Source organism: Ailuropoda melanoleuca, chromosome 1 (assembly GCF_002007445.2).
Source record: "Ailuropoda melanoleuca isolate Jingjing chromosome 1, ASM200744v2, whole genome shotgun sequence".
NCBI lineage: Eukaryota > Metazoa > Chordata > Mammalia > Carnivora > Ursidae > Ailuropoda > Ailuropoda melanoleuca.
The window spans coordinates 46,166,333-46,177,472 of record NC_048218.1 but is presented as its reverse complement, the minus strand read 5'-3'; the positions used below and the strand labels follow the sequence as shown (position 1 = coordinate 46,177,472).

At 37.8% G+C, this 11,140-nt stretch overlaps 1 pseudogene; it reads right to left on the bottom strand.

Annotated features, from left to right (window-relative positions):
- LOC100469827 overlaps positions 1 to 1,619 on the bottom strand; it is a 12,561-nt pseudogene extending 10,942 nt beyond the window's left edge.
- Between the last annotated feature and the right edge of the window lie 9,521 nt (positions 1,620 to 11,140).

The window sequence follows — 11,140 nt, the reverse complement described above, 5'->3', positions numbered from 1 at the left end:
ATATGATCCTCTCAATTGATGCAGAAAAAGCATTTGACAAAATACAGCATCCTTTCCTGATTAAAACCCTTCAGAGTGTAGGGATAGAGGGTACATTCCTCAATCTCATAAAAACCATCTATGAAAAGCCTACAGCAAATATCATTCTCAATGGGGAAAAGCTGGAAGCCTTTCCCTTAAGATCAGGAACACGACAAGAATGCCCACTCTCACCACTATTATTCAACATAGTACTAGAAGTCCTTGCAACAGCAATCAGACAACAAAAAGGGATTAAAGGTATCCAAATCGGCAAAGAAGAAGTCAAAATGTCTCTTCGCAGATGACATGATACTCTATATGGAAAACCCAAAAGAATCCACTCCCAAACTGTTAGAAGTTATAGAGCAATTCAGTAATGTGGCAGGATACAAAAATCAATGCTCAGAAATCAGTTGGATTTCTATACACGAACTATGAGACTGAAGAAAGAGAAATCAGGGAATCCATCCCATTTACAATAGCACCAAAAATCATACGTTACCTTGGAATTAACTTAACCAGAGACGTAAAGGNCTTAACCAGAGACGTAAAGGATCTATATTCTAGAAACTACAAATCACTCTTGAAAGACACTGAAGAAGACACAAAAAGATGGAAAAATATTCCATGCTCATGGATCGGAAGAATTAACATAGTTAAAATGTCCATGCTACCCAGAGCAATCTACACCTTCGATGCTATCCTGATCAAAATACCAATGACATTTTTCAAAGAACTGGAACAAATAGCCCTTAAATTTGTGTGGAACCAGAAAAGGCCCCAAATCACCAAGGAATTGTTGAAAAGGAAAAACAAAGCTGGGGGCATCACAATGCCGGATTTCAAGCTGTACTACAAAGAATACAAGCCTTCTAAAGATTATTTTTAAAATATCGAGATTAGTTTCTCAATGGGAAATTGATGGCATATTCAACTGAGGACAATTCAAGGATGATTTATTAATCAAAAGACTAATTATAAACTGTGGTGGGAAATAGGGGAGCTGCAAGGAAAAGTGCAGGAACCAGGGCGAGCAGGCTCATAACTGTGCCTCATCCTAGGTCTGCAAATGTAAAGGAAGGGAAGAGACAGGTTTCTGGACATGGAAGAAGAAAGTCATGAGGAGCAGGGAGCCTTGAGAGGAACAATGACCTTCTGTCCCATGATGCAGCCAGACGGGGCTGATGTTTAAGAGGAAGTGCCGGAGAATAAATACCGCAACCTCAGTCTCTGCCCTGCCTCTGATCCCCTGTTAGACTTGCTATAGACTAACCCTAGCAGGAAGCCTGAGACCAAGGAACTGTGGGGACCTGGTCCACTTCAGTCAGCTTTCCAGGGCAGAAAGTAGGCTGGAGAAGAAAGGAGAGTGGATCTGAAGGTAGAAATGGAAGATAACTCGCACAAGAAGCAATATTGTCCTTGATCATATTGTGAAGATCATGAATAGCAGATGGTATTTTGTAGCTTGGAACAAAGTCTTGTAAGTGTATTAAACACAGATTCAAACTTTATCTGAATAAAAGTGAAGATATCTGCTTGAGAAAACTGTAAATGATGCAAAAAGTGGCTCAAAGATGACAAACCTTGATGTTGGACATCTTCATTAGAAATTTGAATAAAATTGTTTAAGAAATGTGAAGGAGAAAGCAATATTTTAAAATATTTTATTAAGTAATGTATGATTTAAAATATGCATTTGAAATGGCATTAATATGAAATGTGACACAGACATTTCATGATTTTATCTTTATACATAAATATTTTTATATTTAGTTGTACAAAACTATTTGTATATTCTCATTTGGAACACTGGGAGAGATAGCCTTATATTTGGGTCACCTAATGGACAGACCCATATGGTATATAAAGAACTATGGAGAAAGTGACAAGTGTGTGTAAAAATGGATAAAAGATATGAACCAGCAGTTCAAAGAAAAGATAAGCCAAGAGGACAATAGATATAAAAAGGATGCGGCGCTTAGCTAGAAATAAAGTAATCAGGGAAACTAATAATCAGGGAAACTAGTAATCAGGGAAAGGATTAAAATAAGATACCATTTCACACCCTATTTGGCAAACATCAAGTCAGATGTGTATAAAAAAGATCTTGCCCACTGCTGCTAAGAGCGTTAATAGTTCCCATCGCTTTTTGAGACTTTTGCCAATGTCTAGTGAAATGATAGCCTAAGATTCTCTTGACCTAGATCTAGAACGATCTAGGTTAATCTAGAACCTCTTGCTTATGTTTATAGGAAAATATGCAAAATATTTTCATTGTGATATTTTTTAATAGTGAAAACTAGAAGATATTTAATACCAATCAAGAAAGTAATAAAATGTTGTTTATTTATATATTGGAAAATTAATAGCAATTAAAACAAACTAGAGCTGTACATATCAACATAGAGAAATCTTAAAATCAAAGGGTGGGGAGGATGGGACTGGATTATACCGGTGTTGGTAGCATGAAAGTGTACAATGCTTTACCTTGAAATACCTGAATATTTGTTTATATTCTGATTAGATTTAGACTCCATTCCTTTTATGTCCTGAAAGAGTCTGAACACATTTCCAAGAATCGTAACTATAGTCAACATAGTTTTTATTATTTGGAGGCAAATGGAGATTTGTATTCTTATTGCTGTGATTTTCAGGGCAAGTTATAAAACTGTCGATTGGAGCAATTAGAACCATTTTCTACCATTTATTTCTTCACTAGCCTATAGTCCAATAGGAGGACTTTGAAATGGAAGAAATTGATCTCAGCTTATGGAGTAGTAGGAAGACAAATGCAATTGTCCCCAAGGTTAGCTGAGAGCAGGTTGTTTAAAAATTGATGAGTCATCGTTTTACCAATTTAAGAGGTGACGTGCTTCTAAGATGGCAACAGTGTATAGGAAGAACATGAAACACTTGACCAACTTTCCAATCTGTATTGTCAATTATATTGTGACGACATTATTTTTAATTAAATATTCAATTTACCTGTATTCAAATATAATTATCACCTATAAGCAAAAACTGAACAAATTAATTTTAAAATGTCCACCACTGTTAATTATGTGTTACTCACTCTTGTCCCCATTACCCATTTATCTGTTTCCATCCATTGCGCCCAAGCTACAGTGTTCTCTTCTAGTTCAGTTGGGTTCTCTGAGAGCTCAATTTGAATTGAATGCTTCTATTCTCTCATTCCTTTGTAATTGTTTGGGGCATCCACTGTGTGTGAATTTCTCACTTCCTATGCCCCATCTCTTTAGTTTTACTTTCTTATGAAGTTGTAATAAATGAACCCCACGAGCATTTTTTCCCCACTTGACTACTTCCTCCCATGTACACTACTGCTGTAATTATTGCATTGGAAGTATTCTATTTGCACACACTGCCTTTTCTGTATTAATTAACAAGCACTGCGACAAATTGCCAAAAATACATGACATTATCATAGGGACAGAAGTACAAATACACTATTCACTAATGACCCATCAATTTCTTTCTTCAACCCTTACCTCTCCTCTGAGTTGCTGCCTATTCAACACACCATTTGGATGACTCTGAGTAAATAAAACTTAAGGACCTTCCCCCCAGAACTACTCTTCCCACCATGTTTTCTGTTTAGTCAGTGGCATCTCCATCTGCCAGGATGTGCAAGTTGGACTGTCACCCAGTTCCAAGATATTACTCATATCCAGTTTTCTATCAGGATATGTCAATTTTGCTTTCTATGTATCCCACAAATCCACCTGGATTCAAGCCACATACTCTCACTAGCCATCTGGACCATTGCAGTAGACAGTTGATTGATCTCTCGGCTCTTTCTCTCGCATCTTCCGATGTGTTCTATACACTGCAACCAGACAGAGCTTTTCAAAGATGCCAAGACAGTCACTTCACATACACTCAAACCCTCAACCTCTGATTGCTAATAACCCTGTCCTTAGGCTAAATACCAAAATCCCTTATGTGACCTGTAATGCCCCGTAAGGCCCCTAACACCTTCTGCTTCTCCCACACTATTATGTAATATCATTTCCTTTTTGTTCTCTGTGCCTGGATTGCCTTCTGCCATACCCCCTCTATCTGGTTGACCCCTACTCCTTTTTCAGATTTCTTCTTTTTTGCCAGTTCCTTAGAGAAGTTTTTCCTGACCTTCCTGAATTGTTCAAATCCTTCTATTAGTTTTCAAAGCACTCAGGACCTAATGTTTCTTAGCACCTAGCACAGTGGTAATATTACATTTGTTGGATTCAAGTATTTTTTCCCACTAGAACCACACTGTCCAATACATTAGCCACTAGCCTAATTAATTAAAATTACATGAAATTAAAAATTGTTTCTTAGTCCCACCAGCTACATTTCAAGTGCTCAAGAGTCACAGGCAGCTAGTAGCTACCATATTGGGCAGTGCAGAATAAGGAACATTTCTATCATCACAGGAAGGTCTATAGGACAGCAGACACCATACTCTAAGTTCTTCTAGGCAGACACTCTTTCTTTATTCTTTTTTTTATTCTGTCACCTTTCTATCTTTGTCTTTGCATGTATTTCCAGTGCCTAGCAACATGTCTGGCTCATAGAAGACCCTCCAAAACATTTGTTAAGCAAATGAAAAAATGCGATAGTAAATAGCACCTTAGAGCCTTGTGAGGACAAAGTAGAGCAGTCAAGAATGTCCCACACTGGGAAAACTTTCTCTGAGGCTGGTATTTCCACACCTTTGCTTCCTGAGGCCTTAGTACTTTATGCTTTCACGTGCTCACTTAGTGACATGTCTACACAGAGCTTTGTTTGGTGTCTCAAAATTTTACTTGGCAAAACATGGTCTGGAGAGCCTTCATGAACATTTTGTAAGAGAGGGTTCTTTGTGGAAATAAAAAGGTATCTGATTGAGGCGGTATACATGCTCACAGATGTTTATCAGTTTTTAGCAGTGAATAATTGTCATGCCTGAGATGAGTTCTTATGCCTACAGCAATATACCGAATGATGTGAGGGATCATATTTCTTTTTTTACTTTATTTTAATTTAATTTTACCTTTCGTGAGAGTTAATGAACTATAGTCTAAAAAATGGTAAGGAGGGGCTCTGGTTTCACAGAAAACTATGTTAAAGCTGCAAAACATCACAAAATGTTCTAGTGCTTTAATTGAGGGAGAAGCAGGGGTGCCTGGGTGCCTCAGTCAGTGATCTCAGGGCCCTGTGCTGGGCCTGCCTTGAGCCCCATGCTCATGGGGGCATCTTCTTGTCCTTCTCCCTCTTCCTACGCCCCCCCCCCCCACTCATGCTCTCTCTCTCTCGCTCGCTTGCTCTCTCTCTCAAATAAATAAGTAAATAAATAAATAAAATCTTCAAAAAAATAATTGAAGGATAATCAAATTAAGGCCCATGGGCCAAATCCAGCCCCTCACCTGTTTTTGTAAATAAAGTGTTGTTGGAACAAGCCCCACTCATTCATTGGTTCATCTATTGCTGTTTTCATTGAGTAGTTGGGACAGAGAGCAGGTAGCCCACAAAGTCTAGAATATTTGCTACCTGGCCCTTAACAGAAAAAGCTTGCCTGCCTTTGCTTTAACTCCTACAGTAGCAAAAGTTACTTTTTTGGGGGGCTATGGGGATGAAATCATGAACAGCACGTGTGAAGTAAGCTGCCCCTTACCATGCTGTGTAGATTGATATCCTTCAGATGTTGGTGCGGGAGAAACCGGAGGTTGGTCTAAAAAAAGATAATGGTTCAGGAAACATGCCAGTTAGAGATGAATGCTGGAAAATGAGAGGCTCTGGAAGTGAGGCACATGTGGATAGGCTTTGAAAGAATGTGGGTCCTAAAGGCAAATTAGAAAGAGCACCTTTATTTTTCAGAGTTAAACAGTATTAATATTTTGGTATTTTTTTTACTTCTATGTTTCTTTATATAAATGAGATCAAACTGAATATATAATTATATCATTTGGGTTATCTCATGTTACAACATGAAAAATTTCCCCATGTCCCAAAGTATTAACAACAAGATCTTTAATTAGTGCAGAGTATTTTCATCATAGAGCTATATCATATATTTTATGCGACCAAACCCTTCTTATTAGTCATTGAGGTTATTTCTGAATTTTCTTTTTTGCTGTTATAAACAAGGGTTATTAATTCTCTTTTTAAAATCACTGTCTGGGTGCTTGGGTGGCTCAATCAGTTAAGCATCCAACTCTTGATCTCAGCTTAGTCAGCTTAGGTGTTGATCTTGAGATCGTGAGTTCAGGTCCTGCATTGGGCTCCATGCTGGGTGTGGAGCCTACCTGAAAAAAAAAAAATCAGTGTCTAACTTTCATGTAGTAATGTGCACAAATTGTAAGGTTATATAACTTGTTGAATTTTCATGTGTGTATTCACCTATGTGACCCCTAGGGTGATTAATTTTTCTTAGTTACTCTGAACAAGTGAAAGTCTCCAAAAAGAAGCCTTTCAAGAACTGATGCTGGTGGTTCCTGGCTTTCACCAAAATTAGAAGAATTCTGTGTCACAGTCTTTTAATTCCTTTTTTAAAAATATTTTTTTAAATTTAAATTCAATTAACATATAGTATATTATTAGTTTCAGAAGTAGAGGTCAGTGATTCATCAGTCTTACATAATACTCAGCGCTTATTACACCACATGCTCTCCTTAATGCCCATCACCCAGTTACCCCATCCCCCCACTCCCCTCCCCTCCAGCAACCCTCAGTTTGTTTCCTATGATTAAGAGTCTCTTATGGTTTGTCTTCCTCTCTAATTTTGTCTTGTTTTATTTTTATCTCCCTTCCTCTATGCTCTTCTGTTTTGTTTCTCAAATTCCACACATGAGTGAAATCATATGATAATTATCTTTCTCTTATTGACTTATTTCACTTAGCGTAATATCCTCTAGTTCTATCCACGTCATTGCAAATGGCAAAATTTCATTTTTTTTTTGGTGGCTGAGTAGCATTGCATTGTATGTATATATCACATCTTTATCCATTCATCTGTCGATGGACAACACTGGGTGCAGGTGCCCCTTCAGATCACTACATTTGTATCTTAGGGGTAAATCCCTAGTAGTGCAATTGCTGGGTCATAGGGTAGCTCTATTTTCAACTTTTTGAGGAACCTCCATACTGTTTTCCAGAGTGGTTGCACCGCTTGCATTCCCACCAACAGTGCAAGAGGGTTCTCCTTTCTCTGCATCCTCACCAACATCTGTTATTTCCTGACTTGTTCATTTTAGTTTTGATCGGTATTTTCCTGATGCCAAGTGATGTTGAACATTTTTTCATGTGTCTGTTGGCCATTTGGGTGTCTTCTTTGGAGAAATGTCTGTTCATGTCTTCTGCCCATTTCTTGGTTGGATGATTTGTTCTTTGACTGTTGAGTTTTTTTTTTTTTAAAGATTTTATTTATTTTTTTGACAGAGGGAGACAGCCAGCGAGAGAGGGAACACAGGCAGGGGGAGTGGGAGAGGAAGAAGCAGGCTCCCAGCGGAGGAGCCTGATGTGGGGCTCGATCCCAGGACTCTAGGATCACGCCCTGAGCCGAAGGCAGACGCTTAACGACTGAGCCACCCAGGCGCCCCTGACTGTTGAGTTTGATAAGCTTTATAGATTTTGGATACTAGCCCTTTATCTGATAAGACATTTGCAAATATCTTCTCCCATTCTGTCAGTTGTCTTTTTTTTAAATTAAAATTTTTTTAATTTTAAAAATATTATTTATTTATTTATTAATTATTATGTTCAGTTAGCCAGCATATAGTGCATCATTAGTTTTTGATGTAGTGTTCAATGAGAACACCTTTATTTTTTTTTTTATTTTTTATTTTTTTTTTTTAAGATTTTATTTATTTATTTGACAGAGATAGAGACAGCCAGAGAGAGAGGGAACACAAGCAGGGGGAGTGGGAGAGGAAGAAGCAGGCTCACAGCAGAAGAGCCTGATGTGGGGCTCGATCCCATAGTGCCGGGATCACGCCCTGAGCCGAAGGCAGACGCTTAACCGCTGTGCCACCCAGGCGCCCCAATGAGAACACCTTTAGATCAACTGTTGGGAAACTGAATTTGACAGCCGTGCCCAGGGGGGGAAATGAAGTCAGAAAAACTCTATGGACAGTTTCCAGGGAAGCCCAGTGAGGAGTGAAATAGTCATAAAGAGATTAGGACTGAGGATACCCTGATGTAGACAGAAGCCAAATCTAGTAGAGTCAGAGAGGTCAGGAGAGCCCATTAACTTGAGGCTCACATTTACATTTTTGATTTTACCTCTGAAACAGGTTATATATAACATCAATGAGCAATACTGGCAGGTTTGAAAGAAGGCAATGATATTTAAACTTTTAAAAAATTTGACCGTGTGTGTGTGTGTGTGTGTGAATCTAGGAAGCCATGGAAAATACAAGTGACAAAAACTGTAGCATAAACTCTAATCCCAGGCTATTTTTGTTCAAATTTTGGCTCTGCCATTTACTAGCTGTGTGACTTGGACGAGTTACTTAACCTCTCTATGTCCTGATTCACTCACCTCCAAAATGAAGGTCATAATAATAGCATTCCGCAGGGTTGTTGAGAGGACTAATGGGCTTACATTCATGAAGTGCTTACAAGTGGACCTGACACAGTGGGTGCTCTGGGAGTCCATGAAATACTAGTGGCCTCCCTCTCTCTCAGCCTTTGACTTGCTCTGGTTGGAAGATTAACCAGATAAAAACTTTGGATATGACCTCAAAAATGTCTATTCATGCAGGCACTTGTTTCTTTTCTTTTCTTTTTTTTAAAAAATTTTTTTATTATGTTATGCTAGTCACCATACAGTACATCATTAGTTTTTGATGTAGTGTTCCATGATTCATTTTTTGCGTATTGGGTACCTGTTTCTGACAGACTATGTAAATGGTATTAAAGAATTCATGTCCTTTAAATAGATGGCTTTTTAGTGTATCAGAGGAATGAGGACTCATTTTTTGGATTTTTCCCCCTTTGAACAGATTGTAAAATAGTGTCTGTGTGGGAGTTACATCTCATTGACCCAAATTCCTGCCTGCAAAAGAGCATAATACTGGGCAGAAAAGAAAGTGAAAGGGTTGGTTAAGGTGGGGGAAACTCAACTCAGGCAGGTGTTTTTGTTTGTTTTAAAACTGTGGTACAAAAGTACATAACATAAAATTTACTATCATAACCATTTCAAGTGTACTGCTAAGTAGTGCTCAGTTGTTGTACATCTAATCTCCAGAACTCTTTCATCTTGTAAAACTGAAACTCTATACTCATTAAAGAACTCTCCATTCTCCCCTCCCCCCAGCTTCTGGTGACCACCATTCTACTCTGTTTTTATGAGTTTCACTCCTCTGGCTACCCCATGTAAGTGTAATCATATAGTATTTGCCTTTTTGTGGTTGCCTTATCTCACTTAATATAATGTCTTCAAATTTCATCCATGTTGTCACATGTGTCAGAATTTTCTTCATTTTTCAGGCTGAATAATATTGAAATTATGTATTTACTACATTTTGTTTATTCATTCATCCATTGATGGACACATGGGTTGCTTCCACATTTTGGCTGTTGTGAATATGCTGCTATAGACACGGGCACACAACAGGCAGGGTCTTTATGAAATTCTTCTGTGGTGTGGCTTTCTTGGCTCCCTGGCACCTTTGCTCCCCAGAATATTAGAAGGTTGGGCTCTAAACCAGGCAGACTGGGGTTACGAGAAGGTTCGCTCCTTACCGGCTCTACAATCTTGGGCAAGTTACTCACGTTCTCTGAGCTTGTTTCATTCTCTGTAATAAAGGAACAGTGATCTTTAAACACAGACTTCTTTTAGGAGTTAAATTAGACCATGCCCAATGTTTGTTATATTGTAAAAGTTCAATGAATTCATTTCCCCCTTCTCCTTCAAATGTTCCATTTCTTCTCGGATCACCTACAAATATCTCCTTCTTTTATTCTTGTTTTACTACAGGGAGAGCCACAAACATATCCATGAGGCCCAGGTTTGGCTTGGAAAAAAAAAGTCCTCCAGGAATCCTAGCAGAGTTGGGCCAACCTTAACTAAACAAGTTTCAGGGTTCTTTTGAAAAAGCATTGACCTATTCAAGAAGCCTTATGATCCTAAATTGCCTTTCTTACTTAAAAGCAGGAAATAGTATTTCTCTTTTTTCAAAAGCAATTTTAGATATTTGAATTCAATTCAACACAAACTTTCAGGGAATGCCAAATTTGACCCACATATGTTCCCTGATGCCTAACTCTTTTGGGTCCACTTATTTGACCCTGATCTAATAAAGAAAATAAGACCTTTACATGTTTGTGTTGGCAGCAAGTGTTTGATTTCATTCCCTTTGCGGAGTGTCATTGACATAAATGCTTCTGTGTGATACACCTTAAAGAACATTATAGTATGGTGACTATGCCAGGAATGGTCTGTTTACTTAAACTCAATTCTGTGGTATAAATATTACTTTAAAATGTCAGTGAAAATGTATTTTTAAATATTTGGAAAAGTATACAGAGAGAATTTGTGACTTTAGATCTTGGCAAAAAAAACTATAAAGAAATAAGGTGCCAAATACGCTCTGCTGGAAAAATTAAGCTTAATGATTATTTTGTTTTGAGAGAAAAAATTCGAGAGAATGACTTGAACTTTGAGGAAGAAAAATAATGTAGAATAAAAGAAACTTGGTAGAGGTGACATGAAAATTGGACAGATGGATACAAATGATACTTGCTCTTAGAATTCCACACATGAAATAATGTAAAATAGCATTTCAACATCACGATTCAATCTGACATTAGCTAGTACTAAAATGGGTAAACATACATGAGCTTATTTATTTTGAAGTTCTTTTAACGATTGAATCAGAAAATTAGGTTAGATTTAAAAGATGTTTTGCTTTTGCAAAAACAAGCTCACACAAATATAGATTATGGTCATTGTTGGATTTTTACTGTGTGTGAATGTTTAGCATAACATGCTTGCAGAGCAAATCGAGGAACCTAAGAAGTGTTCTGAAGAGTCCTGGGAGTTTGAGCATTATCTTCTCAAAGGGGGAAGACAATTTCAGTCTTACAGGATAGGAGTGAAAACAGGAATAAGGTGAGCAACAGATGGTCCCAAATG